The following is a 16,488-nucleotide window of genomic DNA, read 5'->3' on the forward strand; positions in this document are numbered from 1 at the left end:
GGACCGGTTGCTAGTGGGAATGATGAGCGTGAATGAACTCCAACCATCCTCTAGCCACGGTTGAGGTCATGCCTTCTCAATTGAACCGGCTTCCCTCTTGAATCTCTCTTCCATTGTGCACCCTCTTCACATATGACTGTGAGGACTTGGTCCAACCTTTGATCAAAGTTGACCCTTCTAGTGTAAGGATGTTCATCTCCTTGCATCATAGGCAAGTTGAATGCTAACCTTACATTTTCCGGACTAAAATCAAGTATTTCCCCGAACCATTGTAAGATAATTCTTTGGATCCGGGTTCACACTTTGATCATGGTTCTTGGTGATCCATGCATTGGCATAGAACTCTTGAACCATCAAGATTCCGACTTGTTGAATGGGGTTGGTAAGAACTTCCCAACCTCTTCTTCGGATCTCATGGCGGATCTCCGAATATTCACCCTTTTTGAGTGAAAAGGGGACCTCGGGGATCACCTTCTTCAAGGCCACAACTTCATAGAAGTGGTCTTGATGCACCCTTGAGAATGATCCATCTCCATCTCCCATGACTCGGAGGTGGAAGCTTTGCCTTCCCTTTCCTCTTTCTAGAGGTTTCTCCGGCCTTGGATGCCATAAATGGTTATGGAAAAATGAAAAGCAACGCTTTTACCACACCAAACTTAAAAGGTTTGCTCCTCGAGCAAAAGAAGAAAGAAGAGAGTAGAAGAAGAAGAAATGAGGAGAAGGGAGTGGCTTATGTATTCGGCCAAGGAGGGGGAGAAGTGGTGTTTAGTTGTGTGAAAATGAAGGATTGAAGAAGGGTATTTATAGGAGAGAGGGGAGATGGGTTCGGCCATTATGGGTGGGTTTGGGAGGGAAAGTTTGAATTTGAAGGGTGAGGTTGGTGGGGTTTTATGAAGGATGGATGTGAGTGGTGAAGAGAAAGATGGAGTTGATAGGTGAAGGTTTTTGGGGAAGAGGTATTGAGGTGATTGGTGAATGGGTGAAGAAGAGAGAGAGTGGTGGGGTTGGTGGAGGTCCTGTGGGGTCCACAGATCCTGTGGTGTCAAGGAAAAGTCATCCCTGCACCAAATGGCATTCAAAATCACGTTTTGAGCCATTTCTGGCGTTAAACGCCGGGCTGATGCCCATTCCTGGCGTTTAACGCCAGGTTCTTGCCCTTTTCTGATTTAACGCCAGTCTGGTGCCCCTTTCTGGTGTTAAACGCCCAGAATGGTGCCAGACTGGGCGTTAAACGCCCAAAATATATAAAATATAATCATTGGGTTGCCTCCCAACAAGCGCTTCTTTAATGTCAGTAGCTTGACCAGAGGGCTCTCATGGAGCCTCACAGATCTCAGAGCAATGTTGGAACCTCCCAACACCCAAACTTAGAGTTTGAATGTAGGGGTTCAACACCAAACTTAGAGTTTGGTTGTGGCCTCCCAACACCAAACTTAGAGTTTGACTGTGGGGGCTCTGTTTGTCTCTAATTTGAGAGAAGCTCTTCATGCTTCCTCTCCATGGTGACAGAGGGATATCCTTGAGCCTTAAACACATAGGATTTTTCATTCACTTGAATGATCAGTTCACCTCCATCAACATCAATCACAGCCTTTGCTGTGGCTAGGAAGGGTCTGCCAAGGATGATGGATTCATCCATGCACTTCCCATTCTCTAAGACTATGAAATCAGTAGGGATGTAGTGGTCTTCAATCTTTACCAAAACATTCTCTACAAGTCCATGAGCTTGTTTTCTTGAGTTGTCTGCCATCTCTAATGAGATTCTTGCAGCTTGCACCTCAAAGATCCCTAGCTTCTTCATTACAGAGAGAGGCATGAGGTTCACACTTGACCCTAAGTCACACAGAGCCTTCTTGAAGGTCATGGTGCCTATGGTACAAGGTATTGAAAACTTCCCAGGATCTTGTTTCTTTTGAGGTAATTTCTGCCTAGACAAGTCATCCAGTTCTTTGGTGAGCAAAGGGGGTTCATCCTCCCAAGTCTCATTTCCAAATAACTTGTCATTTAGCTTCATGATTGCTCCAAGGTATTTGGCAACTTGCTCTTCAGTGACATACTCATCCTCTTCAGAGGAGGAATACTCATCAGAGCTCATGAAAGGCAGAAGTAAATCCAGTGGGATCTCTATGGTCTCATTTTGAGCCTCAGATTCCCATGGTTCCTCACTAGGGAACTCATTGAAGGTCAGTGCACGCCCATTGAGGCCTTCCTCAGTAGCGTCCACTTCCTCTCTTTCCTCTCCAGATTCGGCCATGGTTATGGCTTTGCACTCTCCCTTTGGATTTTCTTCTGTATTACTTGGGAGAGTACTAGGAGGGAGTTCAGTAACTTTCTTGCTCAGCTGTCCCACTTGTGCCTCCAAATTCCTAATGGAAGACCTTGTTTCAGTCATGAAACTTTGAGTGGTTTTGATTAGATCAGAGACCATGGTTGCTAAGTCAGAGGGGTTCTGCTTAGAATTCTCTGTCTGTTGCTGAGAAGATGATGGAAAAGGCTTGCCATTGCTAAACCTGTTTCTTCCACCATTATTGTTATTGAAACCTTGTTGAGGTCTCTCTTGATTCTTCCATGAGAAATTTGGGTGATTTCTCCATGAAGAATTATAGGTGTTTCCATAGGGTTCTCCTAGGTAATTCACCTCTTCCATTGAAGGGTTCTCAGGATCATAAGCTTCTTCCTCAGATGAAGCATCCTTAGTACTGCTTGGTGCATTTTGCATTCCAGACAGACTTTGAGAAATCAAATTGACTTGTTGAGTCAATATCTTATTCTGAGCCAGAATGGCATTCAGAGTATCAATCTCAAGAATTTCTTTCTTCTGACTTGTCCCATTGTTTACAGGATTCCTTTCAGAAGTGTACATGAATTGGTTATTTGCAACCATTTCAATGAGCTCTTGAGCCTCTGTAGGCGTCTTCTTCAGATGAAGAGATCCTCCAGCAGAGCTATCCAAAGACATCTTGGATAGTTCAGAGAGACCATCATAGAAAATACCTATGATGCTCCATTCAGAAAGCATGTCTGAGGGACACTTTCTGATTAATTGTTTGTATCCTTCCCAAGCTTCATAGAGGGATTCACCATCCTTCTGTCTGAAGGTTTGGACTTCCACTCTGAGCTTACTCAATTTTTGAGGTGGAAAGAACTTTGCCAAGAAGGCATTGACTAGCTTTTCCCAAGAGTCCAGGCTTTCTTTAGGTTGAGAGTCAAACCATATTCTAGCTCTGTCTCTTACAGCAAAAGGGAATAGCATCAGTCTGTAGACCTCAGGGTCAACCCCATTAGTCTTGACTGTGTGTCACAGATTTGCAAGAACTCAGCTAAAAACTGATGAGGATCTTCCAGTGGAAGTCCATGGAACTTGCAATTCTGTTGCATTAGAGAAACTAATTGAGGCTTAAGCTCAAAGTTGTTTGCTCCAATGGCAGGGATAGAGATGCTTCTCCCATAGAAGTCGGGAGTAGGTGCAGTAAAGTCACCCAGCACCTTCCTTGCATTGTTGGCATTGTTGTTGTTTTCGGCTACCATGGGGTTCTTCTTCTTTGAAGAATTCGGTCAGGTCCTCAACAGAGATTTGTGCCTTAGCTTCTCTTAGCTTTCGCTTCAAGGTCCTTTCAGGTTCAGGGTCAGCTTCAACAAGAATGCCTTTGTCTCTGCTCCTGCTCATATGAAAGAGAAGAGAACAAGAAAATGTGAAATCCTCTATGTCACAGTATAGAGATTCCTTGAGGTGTCAGAGGAAAAGAAAAATAGAAGAAAGAGGTAGAAGAATTCGAACTTGATTAGATAGAGTTCGAATTGTGCATTAAGAAGGAGTTATACTCCATAAATAGAAGGATGTGAGAAGAAGGGAAGAAGATTTTCGAAAATTAAGTTAAAAAGATTTTAAAAACATTTTGAAAAACTTTAATTTGATTTTCGAAAACCAAGAGTGAAAGAAATCAAGTGTTTTTTTTTTTAAAAAGATTTTGAAATTAGAAGTTAAAAAGAAAGATATGATTGAAAAAAAATTATGGTTTTAAAAAGATATGATTGAAAAGATATGATTTGAAAACAATTTTAAAAAGATATGATTTGAAAAACAATTTAAAAAGATTTGATTTAAAAAATTAATGACTTGCCTAACAAGAAAAGATATGATTCAAACATTAAACCTTTCTCAACAGAAAAGGCAACAAACTTGAGATGTTCAATCAAATCATTAATTATTAGTAAGTATCTTTGAAAAAGGAAAGAAATTGATTTTGAAAACATTTGATTGAAAAGATTGATTTGAAAAAGATTTGATTTTGAAAAACTTTGAAACTTGAAAAATTGATTTGAAAAACAAAATCTTCCCCCTTGTGCCATCCTGGCGTTAAACGCCCAGAATGGTATCCATTCTGGCGTTTAACGCCCAAAATGCTACCTTTTTGGGCGTTAAACGCCCAACCAGTACCCTGGCTGGCGTTTAAACGCCAGTCTGTCCTTCTTCACTGGGCGTTTTGAACGCCCAGCTTTTTCTGTGTAATTCCTCTGCTGCATGTTCTGAATCTTCAGTCCCCTGTACTATTGACTTGAAAATAGAACCAAGATCAATAACAAGGCATGCAAGACACCAAACTTAAGATTAAACACTAGACTCAAACAAAAAACATAAAATATTTTTGGTTTTTATGATTTTAAAATTTTTTGTGCTTTTTTTCGAAAATTATTATGTGAAATAGAAAATAAAGGTTTCAGAATTCTCAATTTGAATTTCCAGGAATCATTGCAATGCTAGTCTAAGACTCCGGTCCAGGAATTAGACATGGCTTCGCAGCCAGCCAAGCTTCCAAAGAAAGCTTCGGTCCAAAACACTAGACATGGCCAATGGCCAGCCAAGCCTTAGCAGATCATGCTCCAATAGCAGGTAGAGATCAACAAGCTATTGTGATGATTAGTTGAAACCTCGGTCCAATAAGATTAGACATGGCTTCTCAGCCAGCCAGATTTCAACAGATCATCATGAAACACTAGAATTCATTTTTAAGAACTCTGAAAAAAATACCTAATCTAAGCAACAAGATGAACCGTCAGTTGTCCATACACAAACAATCCCCGGCAACGGCGCCAAAAACTTGGTGCACGAAATTGTGATCACTACTTTTTAATACACGAAATAATCCCTAGTAATGGCTCCAAAGACTTGGTGCTCAATACCATGGCATAAACACAACTTCGCACAACTAACCAGCAAGTGCACTGGGTCGTCCAAGTAATAAACCTTACGCGAGTAAGGGTCGATCCCACGGAGATTGTTGGTATGAAGCAAGCTATGGTCACCTTGTAAATCTCAGTCAGGCAGACTCAAATGGGTATAGTGATAGACGAATAAAGCATAAAGATAAAGATAGAGATACTTATGTATATCATTGGTGAGAGCTTCAGATAAGCGTATGAAGATGCCTTCCCTTCCGTCTCTCTCTGCTTTCCTACAGTCTTCATCCAATCCTTCTTACTCCTTTCCATGGCAAGCTCATGTAGGGTTTCACCGTTGTCAGTGGCTACCTCCCATCCTCTCAGTGAAAATGTCCTATGCTCTGTCACAGCATATGGCTAATCAGCTGTCGGTTCTCGGTCAGGCCGGAATAAAATCCATCGATCCTTTTGCGTCTGTCACTAACGCCCCGCCTGCTAGGAGTTTGAAGCACGTCACAGTCATTCAATCATTGAATCCTACTCAGAATACCACAGACAAGGTTAGACCTTCCGGATTCTCTTGAATGCCGCCATCAGTTCTTGCCTATACCACGAAGACTCTGATCTCACGGAATGGCTGGCTCGTTTGTCAGGCGAGCACTCGGTTGTCAGGCGATCAACCATGCATCGTGTATCAGGAATCCAAGAGATAAACACTAGAGCCTTGATTGCTTGTAGAACAAGAGTGGTTGTCAGTCACCTTGTTCATAGGTGAGAATGATGATGAGTGTCACGGATCATCACATTTATCAAGTTGAAGAACAAGTGATATCTTGGACAAAGAACAAGCGGAGTTGAATAGAAGAACAATAGTAATTGCATTAATACTCGAGGTACAGCAGAGCTCCACACCTTAATCTATGGTGTGTAGAAACTCCACCGTTGAAAATACATAAGAACAAGGTCCAGGCATGGCCGAATGGCCAGCCTCCCAAAGTGATCAAAAGATCTAAAGAAAAAGGTTCCAAAGATTAGAAGATGTCAAATACAATAGTAAAAGGTCCTACTTATAGAAAACTAGTAGCCTAGGGTGTACAGAGATGAGTAAATGACATAAAAATCCACTTCCGGGCCCACTTGGTGTGTGCTTGGGCTGAGCATTGAAGCATTTTCGTGTAGAGACTCTTCTTGGAGTTAAACGCCAGCTTTTATGCCAGTTTGGGCGTTTAACTCCCATTTTGGTGCCAGTTCCGGCGTTTAACGCTGGAATTTCTGAGGGTGACTTTGAACGCCGGTTTGGGCCATCAAATCTTGGGCAAAGTATGGACTATCATATATTGCTGGAAAGCCCAGGATGTCTACTTTCCAACGCCGTTGAGAGCGCGCCAATTGGGCTTCTGTTGCTCCAGAAAATCCACTTCGAGTGCAGGGAGGTCAGAATCCAACAGCATCTGCAGTCCTTTTCAGTCTCTGAATCAGATTTTTGCTCAGATCCCTCAATTTCAGCCAGAAAATACCTGAAATCACAGAAAAACACACAAACTCATAGTAAAGTCCAGAAAAGTGAATTTTAACTAAAAACTAATAAAAATATAATAAAAACTCAACTAAAACTACCAAGGATTTACATCCCTGCACCAATTAGGCATGTAAAAAGCCTTAGCATACCATTCTGGCGTTTAAACGCCGAAGTGATGCACGTTCTGGGCGATCAACGCCCATGTGCAGCATGTTTCTAGCGTTGAACGCCAGTTCCATGCTTGTTACTAGCGTTCAGCGCCAGCTTTCCTCAGGGCATATTCCTGGCGTCCAAACGCCAGGATGTTTCTTGTTTCTGGCGTTCAGCGCCAGATCCATGTATTCATCTTCTTCCTTCCTAGTGTCTAAGATTATCAAATCAGCAGGGATGTAAAGGCCTTCAACCTTTACTAACACGTCCTCTACTAATCCACAAGCTTGTCTTACTGACTTGTCTGCCAAACAAGAAAATAATTTTTGGGAAAAACAAACACAAAGAAAAATTTTGAAAAATTTTTGAAAGCTTTATTTTTGAAAAGAAAATTACCTAATCTGAACAACAAGATGAACCGTTAGTTGTCCATACTCGAATATTCCCCGGCAACAGCGCCAAAAACATGGTGGACAAAATTGTGATTCGTACTCTTTATTGTTGTATGGAATTAATTCCCTGATAAGGGCTCCAAAAACTTGGTGCTCAATATCATAGTGTCTAAAATTTAATTCACAACTTCGCACAACTAACCAGCAAGTGTACTGGGTCGTCCAAGTAATAAACCTTACGTGAGTAAGGGTCGATCCCACAGAGATTGTTGGTATGAAGCAAGCTATGGTCATCTTGTAGATCCCAGTCAGGCGGAATCAAATGGATTATGGTTTTCGGAAAATATAAAGAGATACTTAATTAAATAATAAAGGATAGAAATACTTATGTAAATTAATGGTGGGAGTTTCAGATAAGCGTATGGAGATGCTTATCCCTGTTGAATCTCTGCTTTCCTACTGCTTTCGTCCAATCCTTCTTACTCCTTTCCATGGCAAGCTGTATGTAGGGCATCACCGTTGTAAATGGCTACATCTCATCCTCTCAGTGAAAAAGGTCCAAATGCTCTGTCACAGCACGGCTAATCATCTGTCGGTTCTCAATCAGGTTGGAATAGAATCTAGTGATTCTTTTGCGTCTGTCACTAACGCCCAGCCTTCAGGAGTTTGAAGCTCGTCACAGTCATTCAATCCCGGAATCCTACTCGGAATACCACAGACAAGGTTAGACTTTCCGGATTCCCATGAATGTCGCCATCAATTCTAGCTTATACCACAAAGATTCTGATTAAGGAATCCAAGAGATATGCACCCAGCCTAAGGTAGAATGGAAGTGGTTGTTAATCACGCGCGTTCTTAGGTGAGAATGATGATGAGTGTCACGGATCATCACATTCATCAAGTTGAAGTGCAACGGATATCTTAGAACAGGAATAAATCGAATTGGATGGAAAATAGTAGTAATTGCATCGAAACTTGAGGTACAACAGAGCTCCACACCCTTAATCTATAGTGTGTAGAAACTTCACCGTTGAAAATACATAAGTAAAAGGTCCAGGCATGGCCGAATGGCCAGCCCCCATGATCTGAGAACTAAACATCTCAAGATGTCTAATACAATAGTAAACTATCCTATTTATACTAGACTAGCTACTAGGGTTTACAGGAGTAAGTAATTGATGCATAAATCCACTTCCAGGGCCTACTTGGTGTATGTTTGGGCTGAGCTTGATCTATCCACGAGCTGAGGCTTCTTTTGGAGTTGAACGCCAAGTTGTAACGTGTTTTGGGCGTTCAACTCCGGTTCGTGACGTGTTTCTGGCGTTTGACTCCAGACAGCAACATGGAACTGGCGTTGAGCGCCAGTGTACGTCATCTAATCACGAATAAAGTATGGACTATTATATATTGCTGGAAATCTCTAGATGTCTACTTTTCAACGCCGTTGAGAGCGCACCATTTGGAGTTCTGTAGCTCCAGAAAATCCATTTTGAGTGCAGGGAGGTCAGATTCCAACAGCATCAGCAGTTCTTTGTCAGCCTCCTATCAGAGTTTTGCTCAGGTCCCTCAATTTCAGCCAGAAATTACCTGAAATCACAGAAAAACACACAAACTCATAGTAAAGTCCAGAAATGTGAATTTAGCATAAAAACTAATGAAAACATCCCTAAAAGTAACTAGATCATACTAAAAACTACCTAAAAATAATGCCAAAAAGCGTATAAATTATCCGCTCATCAAATGGCTTAGAAGATGGAAAGGAAGCATGCAAAAGTGGAAGGAATACAAGAAGTTGAAGGAACTACAAATCTGTCAAGCCCGACCTTTTCGCACTCAATCGATCATAACTTGAGCTACAGAGGTCCAAATGAGGCGGTTCCAGTTGCGTTTGAAAGCTAACGTCCGGGGCTTCGAAATGATATATAATTTACCATAATGGCCGTACAGCTAGATGACGTGCTTGCGCACTTGATGCGCACGCGCACATTCGCGAAATGTCCATCGGCGCGTGATGAGCGGATAATTTATACGTTTTTTGGCATTGTTTTTAGTATGTTTTTAGTATGTTTTAGTTAGTTTTTATTATATTTTTATTAGTTTTTAGTTAAAATTCACTTTTTTGGACTTTACTATGAGTTTGTGTGTTTTTCTGTGATTTCATGTATTTTCTGGCTGAAATTGAGGGACTTGAGCAAAAATCTGATTCAGAGGCTGAAAAGGACTGCAGATGCTGTTGGATTCTGACCTCCCTGCACTCGAAGTGGATTTTCTGGAGCTAAAGAAACCCAATTGGCACAGTCTCAATTGCGTTGGAAAGTAGACATCCTGGGCTTTCCAGCAATGTATAATAGTCCATACTTTGCTCGAGATTTGATGGCCCAAACAGGCGTTCCAAGTCAGCTCAAGAATTTTGGCGTTTAACGCCGGAACTGGCACAGGAATGGGAGTTAAACGCCCAAACTGGCACAAAAGCTGGCGTTTAACTCCAAGAAAAGTCTCTACACATGAAAGCTTTAATACTCAGCCCAAGCACACACCAAGTGGGCCCGGAAGTGGATTTTTATGTCATTTACTAATCTTTGTAGACCCTAAGCTACTAGTTCTCTACAAATAGGACCTTTGGCTATTGTATTAGAAAATCTTTTGATCATGTTTTTATGATTGAACCCTCTTTGGGAGGCTGGCCATTCGGCCATGCCTAGACCTTGTTCTTATGTATTTTCAACGGTGGAGTTTCTACACACCATAGATTAAGGTGTGGAGCTCTGCTGTACCTCGAGTATTAATGCAATTACTATTGTTCTTCTATTCAATTCAGCTTATTCTTATTCCAAGATATTCATTCGCACTCAAGAACTTGATGAATGTGATGATTATGTGACGCTCATCATCATTCTCACTTATGAACGCGTGCCTGACAACCACTTCCGTTCTACAAGCAAACAAGGCTTGAATGTGTATCTCTTGGATCCCTTAATCGGAATCTTCGTGGTATAAGCTAAAATTGATGGCGGCATTCAAGAGAATCCGGAAGGTCTAAACCTTGTCTGTGGTATTCTGAGTAGGATTCAAGGATTGAATGACTGTGACGAGCTTCAAACTCGCGATTGTGGGGCGTTAGTGACAAACGCAAAAGAATCACTGGATTCTATTCCGACATGATCGAGAACCGACAGATGAATAGCCGTTCTATGACAGAGCGCGTTGAATATTTTCACTGACAGGACGGGACTGTAGCCATTGACAACGGTGATGCCCAACATACAGCTTGCCATGGAAAGGAGTAAGAAGGATTGGATGAAGACAGTAGGAAAGCAGAGAGACGGAAGGGACAGAGCATCTCCATACGCTTATCTGAAATTCTCACCAATGAATTACATAAGTATCTCTATCTTTATTTTATTTCTTATTTATCTTTTAATCATTAATCCTCCATAACCATTTGAATCCGCCTGACTGAGATTTACAAGATGACCATAGCTTGCTTCATACCAACAATCTCCGTGGGATCGACCCTTACTCGCGTAAGGTTTATTACTTGGACGACCCAGTGCACTTGCTGGTTAGTTGTGCAAAGTTGTGATAAAGAGTTGAGATTGCAATTGAGCGTACCATGTTGATGGCGCCATTGATGATCACAATTTCGTGCACCAAGTTTTTGGCGCCGTTGCCGGGGATTGTTCGAGTTTGAACAACTGACGGTTCATTTTGTTGCTTAGATTAGGTATTTTTCTTCAGAATTTTTAAGAATGAATTCTAGAGTTTCAAGGTGATGTTTTTATCATCACCAAAGCTGATTGATTCTCATCAATTTAGCTCTTGAATGTAATGTCCTGCTGAAGCTTGGCTAGCCATGTCTAATTTCTTTAGACTAAAGCTTTAGACTAACATTGCATGATTCCTGGAATTCTTATTAAAAATTTTGAATCTTTTTATTTTCTTTTCCATATAATTTTTGAAAAAATTCAAAAAAATTATAAAATCTTAAAATCAAAAATATTTTTTATTTCTTGTTTGAGTCTATTGTCTAATTTTAAGTTTGCTGTCAATTGCATGTCTTTATTCTTCTAATTTTCGAAAATTACATGCATTATGTTCTTCATTGATCTTCAAGTTGTTCTTGATGATTTCCTTGCTCTGATCTTTAAATTCTCTTGTCTTGAGTGTTTTGTTGTTTCCCATATGCATTCTCAATTTGTTAGTGTCAGTAGTATACAAACTTCTAAGTTTGGTGTCTTGCATGCATTGTTTATTTGATCTTAGTGGCATTTTGATTATTCCTCATCATTAAAAATTAAAAAAAAAATTTTAATTTGTGTCTTTTCAAGTCAATAATACAGAGAATTGAAGATTCAGAACATACAGCAGAGGAATTACACAGAAAAAGCTGGGCGTTCAAAACGCCCAGTGAAGAAGGAAAACTGGCGTTTAAACGCCAGCCAGGGTACCTGGTTGGTCGTTTAACGCCAGGATGGCACAAGAGGGAAGATTTTGTTTTTAATTCAAATTTTTTTCAAGTTTTCATAATTTTTCAAAATCAAATCTTTTTCAAATCATATCTTTTCAATCATATATTTTCAAAATCAATTTCATCCCATTTTTCAAAAAAAAAATACTTGCTAACAATTAATGATTTGATTCGACATTTCAAGTATGTTGCCTTTTCTGTTGAGAAAGGTTTAATGTCTGAATCATATCTTTTAAATTTCTTGTTAGCCAAGTCATTAATTTTAAAAATCAAATCTTTTTATATTGTTTTTCAATCATATCTTTTCAATCATATCTCTTTAAAACCATAACTTTTCAATCATATCTTTTTAATCACATCTTTTTCAAATAGTCTTCAATCATATCTTTTTGATTTCTAATTTCAAAATCTTTTTCAAAAATCACTTAATTACTTTCTCAATCTTAGTTTTCGAAAATCACCAATCAATTTTTCAAAATTTCTTTTAATTATTTCAAAATCTCTTACTTTATTTTCGAAAATTCTTCCCCTCTTCTCACATCCCTCTATTTAAGGACTAACACTCCTCCATTATCAATAATTCGAATTCTATCTTTCTAGATAAGTTCAAATTCTTCTTCTACCCTCTCCTTCTATTCTTTTTTTTCTCTGACACCTCAAGGAATCTCTATACTGTGACATAGAGGATTCCATACTTTCTTGTTCTCTTCTCTTTCATATGAGCAGGAGCAAAGACAAAAGCATTCTTGTTGAGGCTGACCCTGAACCTAGAAGGACCTTGAAGCGAAAGCTAAGAGAAGCTAAAGCACTACTTTCTGTAGAGGACCTAACAGAAATCTTCAAACAAGAAGAAGGCATGGCAGCCGAAAATAACAACAATGCCAACAATGCAAGGAAGGTGCTGGGTGACTTTACTGCACCTACTCCCGACTTCTATGGGAGAAGCATCTCTATTCCTGCCATTGGAGCAAACAACTTTGACCTTAAGCCTCAATTAGTTTCTCTAATGCAACAGAATTGCAAGTTCCATGGACTTCCATTGGAAGATCCTCATCAGTTTTTAGCTGAATTCTTGCAAATCTGTGACACTGTCAAGACCAATGGGGTTGACCCTGAGGTCTACAGACTTATGCTATTCCCTTTTGTTGTAAGAGACAGAGCTAGGATATGGTTAGACTCACAACCTAAAGAAAGCCTGAACTCTTGGGAAAAGCTAGTCAATGCCTTCTTGGCAAAGTTCTTTCCACCTCAAAAATTGAGTAAGCTTAGAGTGGAAGTCCAAACCTTCAGACAGAAGGAAGGTGAATCCCTCTATGAAGCTTGGGAAAGATACAAACAATTGATCAGAAAGTGTCCCTCTGACATGCTTTCTGAATGGAGCATCATAGGTATCTTCTATGATGGTCTGTCTGAACTGTCCAAGATGTCATTGGACAGCTCTGCTGGAGGATCTCTTCATCTGAAGAAGACGCCTGCAGAAGCTCAAGAACTCATTGAAATGGTTGCAAATAACCAATTCATATACACTTCTGAAAGGAATCCTGTGAACAATGGGACGAATCAAAAGAAAGGAGTTCTTGAGATTGATACTCTGAATGCCATACTGGCTCAGAACAAAATATTGACTCAGCAAGTCAATATGATTTCTCAAAGTCTGTCTGAAATGCAAGTTGCACCAGGCAGTACTAAGGACGCTTCATCTGAAGAAGAAGCTTATGATCCTGAGAACCCATCAATGGAAGAGGTGAATTACATGGGAGAACCCTATGGAAACACCTATAATCCTTCATGGAGAAATCATCCAAATCTCTCATCGAAGGATCAACAGAGACCTCAACAAGGTTTCAACAACAATAATGGTGGAAGAACCAGGTTTAGCAATGGCAAGCCTTTTCCATCATCTTCTCAGCAACAGACAGAGAATTCTAAGCAGAGCCACTCTGACTTGGCAACCATGGTCTCTGATCTAATCAAAACCACTCAAATTTTCATGACTGAAACAAGGTCCTCCATTAGAAACTTGGAGGCACAAGTGGGTCAGCTGAGTAAGAAAGTTACTGAACTCCCTCCTAGTACTCTTCCAAGCAATACAGAAGAGAATCCAAAAGGAGAGTGTAAGGCCATCAACATGGCCGAGTTTGGAGAGGAGAAAGAGGCAGTGAGCGCCACTGAGGAACCATGGGAATCTGAGGCTCACACTGAGACCATAAAGATTCCATTGGATTTACTTCTGCCATTCATGAGCTCTGATGAGTATTCTTCCTTTGAAGAAGACGAAGATGTCACTGAAGAGCAAGTTGCTAAGTACCTTAGAGCAATCATGAAGCTAAATGATAAGCAATTTGGTAATGAGACTTGGGAGGATGAACCCCATTTGCTCACCAAAGAACTGGATGACTTGACTAGGCAGAGATTACCTCAAAAGAGACAGGACCCTGGGAAGTTCTCAATACCTTGTACCATAGGCACCAAGACCTTCGAGAAGGCTCTGTGTGACCTAGGGTCAAGCATAAACCTCATGCCTCTCTCTGTAATAGAGAAGCTAGGGATCTTTGAGGTACAAGCTGCAAGAATCTCACTAGAGATGGCAGACAATTCAAGAAAACAAGCTTATGGACTTGTAGAGGATGTTCTGGTAAAGATTGAAGACCATTACATCCCTGCTGATTTCATAATCCTAGAGACTGGTAAGTGCATGGATGAATCCATCATCCTTGGCAGACCCATTCTAGCCACAGCAAGGGCTGTGATTGATGTTGACAGAGGAGAATTGATCATTCAAGTGAATGAAGAATCTCTTGTGTTTAAGGCTCAAGGATATCCCTCTGTAACCATAGAGAGGAAGCATGAAGAGCTTTTCTCAAAATAGAGTCAAACAGAGCCCCCACAGTCAAACTCTAAGTTTGGTGTTGGGAGGCCACAACCAACTTCTAAGTTTGGTGTTGAACCCCCACATTCAAACTCTAAGTTTGGTGTTGGGAGGTTCCAACATTGCTCTGAACATCTGTGAGGCTCCATGAGAATCCACTGTCAAGCTACTGACATTAAAGAAGCGCTTGTTGGGAGGCAACCCAATGTTATATTTATCTATTTTCCTTTGTTATTTTATGTTTTTTATAGGTTGATGATCATGGGAAGTCATAAAATCAATTGAAAAAGCAAAAACATCATGAAAAACAGAAAGAAAAATAGCACACCCTGGAGGAAAATCTGCTGTCATTTAAACGCCAGTGAAGATAGCAGAATGGGCGTTTAACGCCCAGTTTGACACCATTCTGGGTGTTTAACGCCAGAAAGAGGCACCAGACTGGCGTTTAACGCCAGGAATGGGCAAGAAGCTGGCGTTAAACGCCAGAAATGGGCACCAGCCCGGCGTTTAACGCCAGGATTTGCAGAAGGAGCATTTTTGCTCGCCACTTGGTGCAGGGATGAATTATCCTTGACACCTCAGGATCTGTGGACCCCACAGGATCCCCACCTATCCCACCACTCTCTCTCTACTTCACCCATTCACCAATCACCTCAACACCTCTTCCACAAAAACCCCTCACCTATCAAATCCCATCATTCTCTTCACCACTCACATCCATCCTTCATAAAAACCCCACCTACCTCACCATTCAAATTCAAAACACTTTTCCTCCCAAACCCACCCATAATGGCCGAACTTTACCCCTCTCTCCACCCCTATATAAACATATCTTCACTCCTTCATTTTCACACAACCTACACACTACTTCTCCCCCTTGGCCGAAAAATAAAGCCACCTCCATCTCCTCTATTTCTTCTTCTTCTACTCTCTTCTTTCTTCTTTTGCTCGAGGACGAGCAAACCTTCTAAGTTTGGTGTGGTAAAAGTGTTGCCTTTTGTTTTTCCATAACCATTTATGGCACCTAAGGCCGGAGAAACCTCTAGAAAGAGGAAAGGGAAGGCAAAAGCCTCCACCTCCGAGTCATGGGAGATGGAGAAGATTCATCTCAAAGGTGCATCAAGACCACTTCTATGAAGTTGTGGCCAAGAAGAAGGTGATCCCCGAGGTCCCTTTTCAAACTCAAAAAAAAAGGTCAACTTTAATCAAAGGTTGGACCAAGTTCTCATGGATATCTGTGTGGAAGGAACTCAATGCAAACAAGAGATCCCACTCATGGACATGAGCATGAGGAAATTCCTCATCATGAAATTCCTGAGATGCCTCAAGGGATGCACTTTCCTCCACAAAACTATTGGGAGCAAATCAACACCTCCCTAGGAGAATTGAGTTCCAACATAGTACAACTAAGGGTGGAGCACCAAGAATATTCCATCCTCCTCCATGAAATTAGAGAAGACCAAAGAGTCATGAAAGAGGAGAAACAAAGGCAAGGAAGAGACATTGAGGAGCTCAAGCACTCCATAAGATCTTCAAGAGGAAGAACAAGCCGCCGTCACTAAGGTGGACCCGTTATTTAATCTCCTTGTTCTTTATTTTTCTGTTTTTTCGAATTTTTATGCTTATGTTTATCTATGTTTATGTCTTATTACATGATCATTAGTGTCTTAGTGTCTATGCCTTAAAGTTATGAATGTCCTATGAATCCATCACCTTTCTTAAATGAAAAATGTTCTTAATTGAAAAAGGGAAGAATTGCATGAATTTCGAATTTTATAACAGATTAATTATTTTGATGTGGTGGCAATACTTTTGATTTCTGAATGTATGCTTGAACAGTGCATATGTCTTTTGAATTTGTTGTTCATGAATGTTAAAATTATTGGCTCTTGAAAGAATGATGAAAAAGGAGACATGTTACTGATGATCT

At 40.6% G+C, this 16,488-nt stretch overlaps 1 non-coding gene across 1 annotated transcript; it reads left to right on the plus strand.

Annotated features, from left to right (window-relative positions):
• The first annotated feature begins 3,012 nt into the window (after positions 1 to 3,012).
• On the plus strand, positions 3,013 to 3,121 carry LOC130948386 (small nucleolar RNA R71). The gene has a single exon (XR_009073033.1). It is a non-coding gene; the product is annotated as a small nucleolar RNA R71 (small nucleolar RNA).
• The last annotated feature ends 13,367 nt before the right edge of the window (positions 3,122 to 16,488 follow it).

The sequence above is a fragment of the Arachis stenosperma genome, chromosome 1, assembly GCF_014773155.1.
Source record: "Arachis stenosperma cultivar V10309 chromosome 1, arast.V10309.gnm1.PFL2, whole genome shotgun sequence".
In the NCBI taxonomy this organism is placed as follows: Eukaryota; Viridiplantae; Streptophyta; class Magnoliopsida; order Fabales; family Fabaceae; genus Arachis; species Arachis stenosperma.